Genomic DNA, 15,386 nt, shown 5'->3' on the forward strand with positions numbered 1-15,386 from the left:
TATCAATGTTTAGCTTTCAAAGGTTCTGAGCAGGATGAGAAATAATTTTCCTGCTTAGATTTGTTAGAGTGGTATGTTATTTGAAAGCAGAAAGCAGAATAAAATGGGCCAGAAGAATAAAAATGGCTCATAGATTCCATTTGGTTGACAGTGGATCTCTAAGCTGAGGAATGGCCCCTTATAATTTAAAACTATTTTTTCCTGTGATTCTAGCAGATTTTGAAAAGACACAAATGAAAAAAGATCAATGTTGCTGTTCACATTTCCTATGGTTTGGTTTTGCTTTGTTTAAGTTCCTGCACTTTGCTGTGGTGAAGAATTAATCTAACCCATTTAGTTCACCTTCTGGTTTTCATGCAACATTGCTATTGCCGTCAACAATGCAAGTGGCAAGTCGACCAAAGCTGTGTTGTAAATATTCTTGCAAATTAAATTTCCTAGTGTTTCCACTGTTGTTCATTCATGTTTTTGTACCTCAATACGCAAGTGAGATCCCCCCTTCCAAGATTTTCCTTGCTCTCAGTCGTTTGGAAATCTGCACCCACTGATGGCCCATCAATTCATTGTGTGCTCTGCTAAAGTCTGTAACTAACTGCAGAGGAGAACAGGACTTCTGTACGTATTCCAGGCTGAACTGCATGATATTACAGGTAAATACCACAATGGACGGGAGCTATTTGCCCACCTAACCATCAAGTTTATTTTCAACGCTTGAGTGAGTTAGTGCCTGTTGCTGTTTCTAGTCCACATCAGCTCCACATGATCCAACCCAAGTCTTTCTGTCTTCTTCAGCAGGCGGTCTCTGCAGTCCATTGACTATATAGAAAGGTAAAGCTCCTAATTTAAGCTTGCAAGTTATACGTATTAATCAGAGCAAATCTTAACTTCTTCTTCCCCCGATCATCCAGCTTCTCTGAGAGCCGTCAAAACCTGCAGTAGGATTTTTAGCCATTTCATCAGGTTTGGTACTCAGCTTGCAGTCAATCAGAAATTGTTTTTCATGTCTTCTTCCAATATGCCATTTTGTCATCAGAGCTTGTCAAGTCCTGAAGAGACAGATCCCTGGCTTAGCCAGTAAGAGAAATCCCCCTCATGATACCCTCACAGCATCATCTTAAAACCCTTCCTGAAACTTGAGATTTGGGTAAAGCTATTTTCAACCCTGACAGCAAGGGACACTGCAAAACAAAAAGAATTTCCCTCAAAACACTTCATGGGGATATGTGTACAAGTGCCTGCTTGTAAAGCTCTCTCAGCCCTGGGGAGGGGGAAGCAAACAGGAACTATACATTGATATTAGACAGGGTAAAAAATGTATGTTGGATTTCAGGCAGATTGTATTTTCCTGTCTTGTTTAATCTCTGTTGGGGGAGCAAATGGAGATTTGTGCCTGAATTGTTTGCTTTTCTCCTTGTCATTACCCATATAACAGCTCAAACTCTCCCCTTCTTAATCTGAGGTGACTTACAGAGGTTCCCTATCAAACACAGACACTATACAACACTGTATTAGATTACACACTTTGTCAGAAAATTGGCACTTTAGATACTAAACGATAGCCTGTGCTCTGCAACCATGCTATCATTCTTGCTCTAAGATCTTGTCAGAGCCTATAAATTAAGCAGGATTTGGCCCTGGAGTTACATGAAAGGGAGGGCTGTAGGAAACAGGAGGATGCTGCCTCAACTCACAGGACTTGTTTAAGGGAAAATTCTCTTCCATCTGACCCAGGACAGGACTACCATCCCAGCACAGGCTGTCTATTTTATCCTATGCATTACTGAATGAGCAGCAGCATTAGGACGCCACTTAAAGCTGTTCCCTGAAGACTCTCTATCATGGGTGTCTCCATCCATAGGAGCTGCATCTCCTACTGTGGTGCTATGGCATCAAGCTATAAGAGACGCTGCCCAAGTATGCACCAATTCTGAAACGACAGCTCTGACAACAGCTCATCTCCACAAGGCAGTAGGTCACTGCTCTGAGAAGCTGAGCCAGCATTGCCCAGAAACAGTACTGGAGTTACTGCAGGAAAAGGAGGATGTAGTCAGACAGCTTAGCCCTCTGCCACATTCCCATGTACACTTCAACCCCAGGGATGAGAACTGAGGAATCCTTACACTTCAGCTCCTTGCTAGCTTGCTACTGAGGAGATGGAGGAAGCCCTTTGACACTGCCTGTAACTATGAGAAAGACTCAGTCAGAAAATGGACAAAGAATGATGCTCTGGTGTGGTGTTCTTGGGATCTCCAACACTACTTTCATTCAGTGGTGAATATCCCACAGCAATTAGGCATAAAACTAAGCTTTAATATAATTTGGTCTGGCAGCCTTCACAGAAGGAGTACCTAAATGCTGTCTTCACATCTGCAGGTATGTTTATTTAAGGGACAGGTAGCCATACCATCTACAAAGTTCTTTGCTATCCCTAAAAAAGGAGACATCCAATTTCAAAGTAATTATTAGGCCTGCATGGTGCAGTGGTTTCAGTCAGACGAAGTGCATGCAAATCACATGAATGATCACAGAATGCCCCGGCAGTGCTATGCTCCTTTGCCATGCAAGGACTCGAAGCATCGGTAGCTTTGCTGCAACCATGTTGCTGCAGGACCTAAGTGAGGCTATGTTTGTGTGCAAAACTAAGGCAGAAAAAACACGAAGCAGTTTGCAGGAGCACACAAGTCCTTCTTCAGGTCTGAAACAGAAGTAATAAGATTTGAGTTAATGACAAACAAGGAACATTTGCTTCAAGTGTAAATGAAGTAGTTTTGAGTAAAGGCCTTGTAGAGGAGAGGGAGCAAGGTATCAAAACTCCCTGGTTTGGGGCAGCTGCTGCATTGCCCTTTCTTCTTGCGTTTGAGCAACAGTGAGGGCTAGCACTGCGAGGACAGAATGACAGCAACACCATTTTCCCAGCCTGCAGCCAGATGCATTCAGACCATACACCCCAGTTTCAAGCTTAAGGACTGTACAAATTGTCGGTTGCCCTACAAGGCAGAGTTCCTCCTTGCCTGGCACTTGCGAGGGTGCAACTCAGCCCCTGTCCGCATGAATTCACAGAGCAAAAAAGAGGGTGGAGGTAAAGAAGGCACAGAGCCATCCTGCACAGGGTCTCCTTCAAGAACCTTCCTGCTGCTGCCAGCTCGAAGCGAAAGCTGATGAAAGAAGCAGGCAGCATCAGGCAGCACCTGCCCAGGAAACCAGCCCGGCTGGCTGGAGCGTATAGTTACAGTGCTCTCTGGTGGCAGATGAAATGTTCACCCACCTCCCCAGCCTGCAAAGAAAGGGGTGGATGTGCTGAATTTCGAGCCTCTCTTTCCCGTATGAGTGCAAGGTGATGAAGTCTAGGAGCATAAGCAAATATACAGGCAAGCACATATGTGCATTTTAAAATCCGTGGAAGAGTTGGGCGGATAAAACTCCAATTAAAATTCTCAGCACAACAACAGTATTTATTTTTAACAACTTTGTGAAAAGCAAAGGCTTTTCTGCTCTGTCATATGGGCACATTTTTTGTATGGAAATGGATGCCACAAGCAAAAAAGAAATACTTTCTTGTCTCTAAGTGAATGCCCACATGCCAGTTTCACCAGCATGAAAACTCTTGGCACAGCATAACACAGAACAGTCACTCCCATAGTGCCTGTAATCTGCAGATCTCCAAACACTTTACACAGCGCTCTGATGAACTTTAGAGTATCATAGTAAAGTAAATATTCATATACCTGGGGCACAACTGTAGAGAGGCTAAGAGACTGGCAAGTTGAAATACAGCAGGGAACATTGGGTTTTGGTCTCTGCCTCCTACCAGTGATGCCAGACTCGCAGCAGGAGCCACACGCAGACTCTTAGATTTTCTTCTGAGTCACTAACTACAGGCCATGAAGGGTTTATCAATGCAGAATCACAGAATCACAAAATGGTTGAGTTTTGAAGGGACCTCTGGAGGTCATCTGGTCCAATATCCCTGCTCAAGCAGGGCCACCTAAAGTTGGTTGGCCAGGACTAGTCCAGATGTTTTTTGAATATCTCCAAGGATGGAGACTCCACAACCTCTCTGTGCATCCTCTGCTAATGCTTGGTCATCCTCACAGTAAAGAAGTATTTCCTGGTGTTCAGATGGAACTCCTTGTGTTTCAGTTTGTGCCTGTTGCCTCTTGTACTGTCATGCATGTCCTTCCACATTGCACATGTGCACAAATATTCCATATTTCATAGCACACAACCCTTTCCTACATCCAAACCCACCTGTACTAGCCACTGGGATGCTTTAAATGAGTTCTTACTGCTGGATACAGAAGCAGTTGACCAACAGCTTGTTAGAGGGAGTACCTATCCTCATGAGGGGGGTATAATGTTTTGCTTCGTTTATATGGGAGACAGACAAACAAGAAGACTTTTCAACAACTGAATGCAAGCTTTCCTTGCTACAGTAAGGGACAATTTCTAATACATTAATAATTATAAGTAAGTATTTTCATTTCTCAGTGCCCACTCTGGCACCTCTGCCAGGGCTTTGCTGGCAGACCTGAGTTTGCACTGACTATGTACTGAATCAAGCAAAGGCAAGTTGGGCTATAAGCAGGGGCTGTATATATATATGCTTAACACAACCTCAGCGAGTCGGATACCGACACAGGAATGTGACAAATCTGATATTGCTGGTTTGGAGGGCAGGCAGGCAACACCTGTCACAAGACTTCAGTCTATATAGAATACAGAATTAGACATTTTAAAATTAAGACATTTCTATTAGGACACAACCAGCTAACAATTCTTGAATTCAGTCATTTATATTTTACACCAGAGAAACTCAGCTGATGCTATGAGACAAGCAATAGACATCATCTGGATTCACAAACCTGTAACTCAGTGCAGAACTTGCTCTCACCTGTGAGGGTGAGATTGAAACAAGCCTTGCTGGAGAGCTAAAATAGTAATAATAATAATAATGATGATGATGATGATGATGATGATGATGTTGAAGGTACTTTCCAACTCCAGTACCCAGTCCAACTCCCATTTTAAAAGCCCTGAGTGTTGAATCTGAAGACTTAGACACAGAGTCAGTTCAGACTTAAGCTGCCACACAGCACCTGAATCCCACTGGCTGTTCAGATACAGGCTCTCAGTCTCAGCTCAAGGCAAATGCAAGAGAGCTCAACTTACCTCAGAGTCAAAAAGATTTAAGTTAAACCGAAACGTTTTGTGTTTGCTGTAGGCTAAAAGAGTACCTAACCTAGCTGATTTTTGGTAACCTTAGCATACATGTGATTTTTTTCCCTCATCAGGTCAGTCACATTCCCACTGAACTCCCTAAAGGGAATCTAATTAAGCCAGGCAAATAATTTCATATGAGCTGGAAGACCCTTTTCACTCTCCACAAAATACACACACTTCTTCAAGCATTTGTGCAGTTTGCTCTGAATATCCAATATTAAAAATTAAACATTTCATACTGATTTCTTTTAAATAAGTCATAGAAAAAATCCACAGCCAATGCATGAGCAATCAGAGAAAATGAGAACAGAAGAAAATTGCAGTATAAGCTATTTGTCAGAAACTGTTCACTTGTTTTTATGTTGATCTCTCCAGTATCAACCTGGGAGAGATGAGGCTGGGGGGAACAACACCATACAGAAGAGAGAGATACCCTTGACTAACTCCTTGATCCCCAGAAGTAGATATCTGCAACACTTCATGCTGTAAGATTCACAGCAGGTTTTACTGTTGCTATGGTTATTCAAAATCTTCTTTTCAACAGGAGACAAAGCAATTCTCCAGGTCTCTGCAATACATAGTAACATAGCTGTCTCACTGCCAGGCTTTCCACATGGGGGTAGGCTTCAACAGCATCACCCTAAATCTAAACATCAAACATCAAATTAAGGTCACTTAAATATTTAAGAAGAATGAAAAGTGACAATCACTTAATGTAGAAGATGGAGATGGTGTGAGAAGAGATGAAAAGAAAGAGTGGGAAGGAAGGAAGGAAGGAAGGAAGGAAGGAAGGAAGGAAGGAAGGAAGGAAGGAGAAAGAATGAAGGAATGAAGGAATGAAGGAATGAAAGAACAAAAGAAAGAAAGAAAGAAAGAAAAAGAAAGAAAGAAAAAGAAAGAAAGAAAGAGAAAGAAAGCAAGAAAGAGAGAAAGAAAAGAAGGAAAGAAGGAAGGAGGGAAGAGAGAGAGAAGAGGGGGGAAGGAAGGAAGGAAGGAAGGAAGGAAGGAAGGAAGGAAGGAAGGAAGGAAGGAAGGAAGGAAGGAAGGAAGGAAGGAAGGAAGGAAGGAAGCCCACATCTTTAGAAAGTGGCCCTTTCCCAATTTCACAAGTATAGTCCCAAAACAGTGAGTGGGATACAGATCTCAAGAGGTACAGAAAAACATTTGAGTTCTGTCACTAACTGTAATGTTTTCTTCAGTATCTATATTGTAAACTCAATAGAAATGCTAGCATCTGAATGAAAGTATTAACCAGTGAAGTCAGTGCTGAGCAGGAAAAGGCTCACAATACATTTGTTATCCCCTCAGGTGGCTGATTAGCAAAGTAATGTGATTAATTATTTAGCTGATGGATGGTTTTCTTCCCCATCCATTATTTTATATTTTTCCCCACTTCTTCAAAAAGGCAATGGGCTTGAGTTTTCTAAAATATGAATCAAATTAAGAGTCATGATTTCACTACTCCTATTATTCAGCAACAGTATGTTCGATGCTGGACAGTTCTGTTCATTCTTCCCTAGCTGGGACTGACATTTCAGTGCAAAAACACAGAGCGACTTGGATGCTACCAATCAAATACAGATTATATCATGTCAAGGAAGGCTGCAACTCAAAGAGGTCTCTGGTGACAGAGAACTTCCTCCGGTGACGCCCCTCTCTAAGAAGGGTTGGAAGGAGGATCCAGGGAACTACAGACCTGTCAGCCTGACCTCAGTGCCGCGTAAGGTCATGGAGCAGATCATGCCATTACGCGGCACATGCAGGACAACCGGGGGATCAGGCTCAGCCAGCATGGGTTTATGAAAGGGAGGTCCTGCTTCACTAACCTGGTCTCCTTCTATGACAAGGTGACCCGCTTAGTGGATGAGGGGAAGGCTGTGGATGTTGTCTACTTGGACTTCAGTAAAGCCTTTGACACTGTCTCCCACAGCATTCTCCTGGAGAAGCTGGCTGCACACGGCTTGGATAAGTGCACTCTGTGCTGGCTTAAAAACTGGCTGGATGGCCAAGCCCAGAGAGTGGTGGTGAATGGAGTCAAATCCAGTTGGCGGCCAGTCACGAGTGGTGTTCCCCAGGGCTCAATATTGGGGCCAGTCCTGTTCAATATCTTCATTGATGATCTGGATGAGGGGATTGAGTGCACCCTCAGTAAGTTTGCAGATGACACCAAGTTGGGTGGAAGTGTCAATCTGCCTGAAGGTAGGAAGGCCCTACAGAGGGACCTGGACAGGCTGGATCAATGGGCCGAGGCCAACTGTATGAGGTTCAACAAGGCTCAATGTTGGGTCCTGCACTTGGGTCACAACAACCCCACACAACACTACAGGCTTGGGGAAGAGTGGCTGGAGAGCTGCCTGGCAGAAAAGGACCTGGGGGTGTTGGACAACAGCCGCCTGAACATGAGCCAGCAGTGTGCTCAGGTGGCCAAGAAGGCCAATAGCATCCTGGCCTGTATCAGGAATAGTGTGGCCAGCAGGACCAGGGAGGTGATAGTGCCCCTGTACTCAGCACTGGTGAGGCCACACCTCGAGTACTGTGTTCAGTTTTGAGTCCCTCACTACAAGAAGGACATCGAGGTACTAGAGTGTGTCCAGAGAAGGGCAACGAAGCTGGTGAAGGGTCTAGAGCACAAGTCTTGTGAGGAGCAGCTGAGGGAGCTGGGGTTGTTTAGCCTGGAGAAGAGGAGGCTGAGGGGAGACCTTATTGCTCTGTACAACTACCTGAAAGGAGGTTGTAGCGAGGTGGGGGTCACTCTCTTCTCCCTAGTAACAAGGGATAGGATGAGAGAAAACGGCCTCAAGCTGCGCCAGGGAAAGCTTAGGTTGGATATTAAGAAAAACTTCTTCACCAAAAGGGTAGTCAGGCATTGGAACAGGCTGCCCAGGGAAGTGGATGAGTCTCCATCCCTGGAGGTATTTAAAAGACAGGTAGACATGGTGCTCGAGGACATGGTTTAGTGGTGGACTTGGCAGTGATAGGTTAATAGTTGGACTCGATGATCTTAAGGGTCTTTTCCAACCTTAACGATTCTATGAATTCAGCATACCATGTTCAGAGTGCTGTACTGTGCAGTGTTTTCACCTCCCACAGTATAGGCTCAACCCCCAAATCAGGGATGCATTGTATGGTCTCATTCAAGACTCCATAAGAGCACATCACTATGTAGAGTCATAGTCTCTGCTTTCCTGCTCCTATTCAACAATTTTCTGCTTATTCATCCGAGGTCACATTAGTTTTCAGTGACAGCATCACACTGAGAACTCTTGTTCAGCCAATTAGCCACCCTGACTTCTAACTCCTTTCAGGGTCACCGTTTCCCTGGAAGCAAGTACCCACTCTGAGTGTGTAGCCTATCATCCTTGTTCCCAAACACATGACCTTGCATTTGGCTACCTTAGCATTTGTGCTGGTTAAAAAAGACCCACTTCCCAAATGAACTAGATTGATCTGTCAAACTGATGCAACTTTACCACTGTTTGCTTTTATTAATACTGTATCCTCTGCAAATTTTACAGGCACTGATTTCCTCACTTCTGAACCATCAGTTAAACCACTGAATTGTATTAGGCTGGAAAAGATCCCTGTGGAACCCTGCTGGAAATACCCTCTGTGGATGATGATTCCTCATTTACAATTCTTTTTTTGAAATTCATCATCCAATTATAATCTATTTATTATGTGCCACATTAATTTTGCATAGTTCTAATTTTTTAATTGGAATGTCATGTGGTATGAAGTCAAATGCTTTTGAGGTGTGCAGGTAGATGTCAGCACAGCTCCTCTTATCAGCTAACCTTGTCAAAAAAACCCTTGTGTTTGCTTAAGCAGATCTGTTCTCCATAAAGTGAGATGTGTAACAGTTGCTGCTTAAGATTGTGGGTTGAAAAAAAATGCTGTATCTGGACTCTTAATGAGCAATGAGGAACTGTAGAAGCAAGATTTGAAATGGGAAGCACATCGGTTGCATTTTCTTACTGCCAAGCCCAAAGGCTTTCAATCACCATTCCCTGTATTTATTTATTATACGTACTATGTTAAAATTCAAAGCGTATGTGGAGAAAGGACTCATTGGGGATCTCTCAGCACTTCAAGTCACAAACACTTACCTACCTTTGTGGTATAACAAGATGAACTGAATAGCACATTTTCTTACTCCATCCTCATTCTGGTTCACTAGCTCCTGTCCATCGTCTCTAAGGAGGCCTTGTGGAAGGGTTTGTCTCAGCTTTTATCTTCGTGTAGAGAACATGTCCTGGAAAGGGCATAGAAAGTGTCATGTCTTGATGAGACTTGATGAGAAATCTAGAAGATAGTTTTCAGCTTAGGGTGTTGTTAAGTCCCGGTCTGATTGTCAGGCTCAGGGAAGGTTTGTAATGATCCCAAGGGCGAAATTAAGACACAAACGAGGTCATATGCCACCAATCAGACGTTTTATTGGGTAAATATAAAAGAGTAAAGTGATAGGAAAGGCAGGAAATATTTAGAGGAAATTAAGCAAGCATTCAGAGAGATAAGCAAAGGATAGTCACCACCATGGATCCAGCGGCATCCCATTGGTCCTCAGTCTTCAGTTTTTTGGTGGTGGATGGCCACACTCAGGTTTCGTTGTGCCGTCTTTTATCTGGTGTTGGAGAGGAAGTTTGCCCTCTTGTTTCCGTTTGGTTACCCAGGGGCAACATCACCTATCCAACACATGCACATCTAATATATTGCTGGTGGGGCAAGCAGCCTGACCCGGATACCAGTTGTTGTCCTATTCTTGGTGGTGCCTGATAAGCCAAAGAATGGCCTGTTGCTTCAGCAAGTTTGCACAGGTTTCCTTGCCAGATGGTGGTACTTGATAAGCCAAAGAGTGGTCTGCCCTCAGGCCTTATCAGACAAAAGAGTGGCCTACTCTCCGGTCTTATCAGATAAACACACACAAGTAAGCTTTGAGACAACTGTTCTTAACACTTCAGTCTCTTACAGGTGTAAGTGAACTACTGTGTGCAGAGGTGGGACCTTCGCTGATCAGTTGATCTCTGAAGGTCTAGAGGGCTGTCTCACCTATTTCTGCATCACCTTCTAGAAGAACAGGCAGATTACACAACGGCTGCTGTGCAGTCTGAAACTCTCACAGAAGTCCTAGCAGCTCAAAGAATAGTTACTTGAGATGGGGTGACAGGAACCCCCAAGCTGAAAAGAGGGGCTCCCTCTCTTTCTCCTCACTCCCCTCCACCCATATACACCCAAAAGTAGTGTTTATTGGACTCTCAACAAGATGATTCAGTTTTCAAGACTGCGAGACAACTAGCCTACAGAAAAGTGTTAGAAAGGTGGATTAACTTCAGTAAAGCACTGGGCAGAGGGAAAAAATGGGACTGCATGACAGAGAAGCTGAAGGTGAAGAGAGAAACAGAAGAGTAGGAAAGGGGAGAGAGACCTTTTCTTCCAGTATCAATGAACTACTAAAGCCTTTCAGCTACTTCTGAAAGGACAGTGTAAGCACAAGATTTGGTTTGGTGCTGTTCCCTGAACAGCATGGTGACTGCCAAAGAACAAAAGAAAGTCATCTGCTCCTCTTCCTCCCATGACCCTATAGAAACTGAAGAGTCCCTCATGCTAGGAGAGGTCTGCCCACCAGTTTGGGGCAATTTCAACTCCTCTCTTGAGCACCAGAAGGTAGTTGTAATGATTCAGTAAGCACTTGTGTTCCTCACTATACTGAATCATTGCCTTAAAGCAGTGCAAGGAGCTTGAGGCTGGTAGAGCTGCTATGTTCTTGCACAGCTAAGGCCCAAAAGAAAAGTGCCTTTTTTCTGTAAAGAGAATTAAGATGACATATTCTGTCCCAGCCTAGATAATTACATCTGTATCTCTGAATTTTCATGCCTTATAATTAGATAATAATTTTCTCTCACTTTTCTAATATCAGTAAATAATAAAATTGGTGCAATTTAACAGCTGGTGTGTATATATATATACATATATATATTAACAAAAGGCTGTTCTTCAATAGTAAATTGATCTCTATGTGTATGCATGTACTTCCATACATAGGGAGTCAGATCCTCTGCCACTTCACAGATGCTGCTGATGGGCTATAGTTTGAAATATAACTTGGAATTCTTTCTCTGAAATTGCTAGGCAGTCTATGGAGTAGCAAGGAGTAACAATAATAATAAATCAGCACATAAGAATTTATGTAAAATTAATGCTTTCAGTAATAATTTAAAGATACTGATTTTAAATACCAAATTTCTTTCAGCTGTTTACCATAATGACAAATTCTTTTTTTTCATGGAAAATGCATATTTCCTGATCCCAAAGTCAACATAAAGCAAATTGACCAAAAGCACTGTAAATTATCTGGACACAGAAATGAATTCGTTGCTAGAGTCCAATTCTGAACTCCCAACTCATAGTATTGAATAATTCAGATTCAATACCATGTGGTTCTACATGCTATCAGTAACCAAAGGACCCACATGAGAAATACAGTACTTCTCTTGATGAATAAGAGTGTACCAGTTAGTTTGAATCTTTCTGTGTGATTTACCATGTGCAATTACAGTCAAACCTATGCAATCCCATCAAAAACAGTTTAGTGAGTCACCATATAAGAGATATCATTGGTGGGCACTGTACATAAACTTGAAACAGAGAGCTGTAACAGAGGACAGATTAATCTAGTACTGGAAGTCACTCCTTCTAAATTTAATACCAGACCTGACTTTGATTTGCTTTAGTTCTCTTGGATATAATAGCAGCCTTGTGGTCTCAAGCTCATGATACTATTAACTCAATACAGATTTACTCACTTTTAAGAATTCCTAATAGCTCCCTGTGGTCATTTCGGTCACCTCTTAAAATCAGCGTCTCTCTGGACATTCCTTCAAGTAATTTATGAATGGGTCAATGAAACTGTTAATAATTCCAGCTGTCTTCTCTCACTCTCCTCATGTTTCAATGCAGTGAGTTTTGCTCCCTTCTAATGTGGATATCAACATTTCTTGCTTCGCTTAGAATGGGTGTTTGCTATTGTTCCTGAACTACTGCACAAATAAGAAGATGTGGATTTGCAATAGGCTTTTCTAATGTCCTAAAACATACGATTTAAGAGGGCAGAAGTGGAGGATACACTTAATGTTGCATAATTCACTGAGATGTAACTCTGTACCACTGCACATGCCTGTATTTGTGAGTTTTAGATTCATACAGTGTTGTGTTTACTAATCATTGACAGGACGTGTAAAATACTAGGTCTGTACTGCTATAAAGAAACCGATGTTTGTGATGGCTGATCTTTAACTAGCTGCTGTATTAACTCAGTTCAGAAAATGACTGTGCAATCAGTAATGCTGCACATCAGTTCAGTGAGCTGTGAGGTTGGCTGGCCTGCCAAGGAAACTCATCCTTATTGCTTGATTTACCATTTGAGAACTGTGAAAGTGGTGATGAACACCTATAAGGCTACAAACCATGCACTGTCTGGAGAATATATGCACAGGAGGGAAAACTTAGAAAAAACCAAACTGTAACAACCTGAGAACAAAGGTAGTTGTCCAAGCTAGTCCACTGTAACTGTATAATGACCTGGTAAACCTGGGCTAGTTCTTGATGAAGTTCTGTTGACCTTGTAAGAGCAACAGTTTTGAAACCATGACCAGGAAAATTCATGGCTCAGAGTTGGAACATTAAACTGTGTCAAGCTGAGTTAGGACTTAAACCCTAGGTTTCCTCTCAGACAGTAAGCAGATATGCATGACCATGGCCAGGTTACTTGGTATTCTGCCCAGGTTTACCTACTCTAAATCTAAGCTGCCCTGATGGATGTATAGAGACTTGTAATAGAAATATTAACACAAATTAAGTATGAATGGAAGTGAATGTGTGCAAGCACCAGGTAAAACAGCAGAAGTGTTAAAAGAATTGTCTGCATTGATAATAAAGTATACTCTTCCCAGAAATAGAAATGGGAAATGTGCTGTTCATATCAAGACCAGAAAGCCTGCACTCTGGTAAGACCATAGCATAGATGAGTCATCAAGGGGACATCCTACACTTTGACAACAGGAGGATGGCATCAAGGTCACAGCCCACCACATATGCCATTCCTTTTCTTGCTAACCCATGAGGAAAACAGACTACAGCTACACAGACATATATATATTCCTAACATGTATTATAAACAAGACAAAATGGACAGTGAGCAGTAACCTTGCCTAAGATTTATGGAGATAGATGCAACATTCTGCATCAGAGGACAACCCCTTAATAACTGTTGACTCCTAACAAATATAAAAGACCGGTCCCCAAACTAATTCAGCGTCACCAAACAAGAACTCCAGAATGTGATGAGCACTCAATAGCTGGCATGTCTCATCCCCTGTGCGGCACAAAATTGATCCTGGACACACACATCCTAGTGTTTGTGAGTATGTGAGTGTGAAAGCATGAGTGGGTTAAATCAACTTATTTAGAATTTCTGAAAATAAGTATCAACGTTCCCTTCCATAAGGTTTTGTGACAGTAATTTCCAACAAGTGCAGATAAACTGCTTCTAGTACCAGCTATGCCAATTTTTCAGGTATCTCTTCAGGACACTTCATTGTACCATACAGATATGTCCTCTAGGCCATCAGCTCCTGATGATTTAAATAGGAAATAAAGGAAGATAGCATTTAGGGAACACAGAGAAGTCTTAGCACCTTTTAGGTTGGTCTCAGACATCCTAAATTTGGTGTTGGGTTCTTACAGAGAAAAGCAGAAAACAGCTGAGTGGAAATGGGGAAGAAAACAGATGTATAAGCAGGCCTGAGACTGTCCCCCATCTAATCTTTCAGTACTTGTTATGGTTTCAGATGTCCTCAAGCCCTTTAGATAATCATGTTCTTCTATTGTATAGACATTTGGCAATTATCACTATAGCTGCTTGTTTAAAAGAAAAAGTTGAAGTAGATAAATAAGGCCTAGGATAACAAAATATATCATCCACCCATTATACCTTCAATGTATGCAGCCTGCTGGCATGGTTCAGAGTTAATTTACATGATAGATGCTTCTACTTCAGCCTCAAACAAGGCTGGTCTGCATGTCATTTCCTCTCAGGAGTTGCTGAACCTCAATTACTTATTTGAGATAAATGATGTAATAAAACCACACTTCACAGTCCAAAAGCCACCTCCATCTACTGTACAATGCCTGGTTTTCTGTTTGATCCCCCCCCACCCCCCCAAGACACTAGCCATAGTTAAAAAAAATATTCTGGTACATAAGCAACGCGACATCCCCTTATTTTGTTCATTGCAAATGACGTAGTTGCTTCAGCCATCACAGCTGCTCTCCTGTTCACTCCCAACTGTCCTAACAAAAGGTAATATAAGGAAGACGAGGAGGGTAACTTGTAAAGCCTGTGGCCAATGCACTAGCTGAAGCTTCAGGAGCTAAAACTGGTTGGGCCTTATTTAACTGGCCTGTGTTGCACATATTTCTCTGCTAGGCTGACTGGAGAACAACTTAAGAAAGAGAGAGAAAAGGGGCTAGAAAAAGAGTTATTTCATGACAGTTCCAACTTCTTTACCTTTCTTACTTTATCCAACCTGCTTATGAAGTAAGTGAGGGCTCCCAGAGCTGGCTGATTTCAGTAAGAAATTAAAATCACCAGAAAGCAGTTCTTCTTGTCATAGAACAGTACTCAACGAGATCAAGAGCTGTTATAACAACAAATTAAATTAGAGCCTGTCCCCTCTGTGTGCAGTTTCTCAGTTTACATATATAAGAAATGCAAAGGAAAATACCCCATGGGGTGTGGCAAAGATCAATCCATTAATGTGTTGTATTTGAAAATGTAAAGTGCTATTAAGTGCTAGACTGATTATTTTAATCAGCACTGTTTTCACACCATCTGCAATTCTATGGCTACAAATGTGGCTGTGAAACTATATTCCAGGTATACAAAATCTCTCTCTACCTCTCAATTCGTACTTCATTATTAGTACAGCATCCAAATGCTTAAGACGAAATCAGATTCAACTGCAGAATGAAACATGAAAGAAAACACAAAGCTATCACATTTCTTCTTTTGAAGGGCCTGGACTGGCATTGTCAGATAGTCAGTTGAACTTATGAGATATTTTTGATGTACTTAGTCTTTATATTCTTGTGTAAAAGCCAGATTTGGAGGG

The 15,386-nt window shown here is 42.2% G+C and overlaps 1 pseudogene across 1 annotated transcript; it reads right to left on the reverse strand.

Moving 5' to 3' along the window:
* Window positions 1-5,597: 5,597 nt before the first annotated feature.
* On the reverse strand, window positions 5,598-12,879 carry LOC309593785 (annotated as a pseudogene). Its single transcript has 3 exons — window positions 12,745-12,879; window positions 12,017-12,143; window positions 5,598-5,788 (listed from the first exon to the last, which is right to left on the reverse strand). The product of its transcript is annotated as an uncharacterized misc_RNA (transcript).
* Between the last annotated feature and the right edge of the window lie 2,507 nt (window positions 12,880-15,386).

Source organism: Platalea leucorodia (assembly GCF_965183815.1).
Source record: "Platalea leucorodia genome assembly, chromosome: 7".
Lineage (NCBI taxonomy): Eukaryota > Metazoa > Chordata > Aves > Pelecaniformes > Threskiornithidae > Platalea > Platalea leucorodia.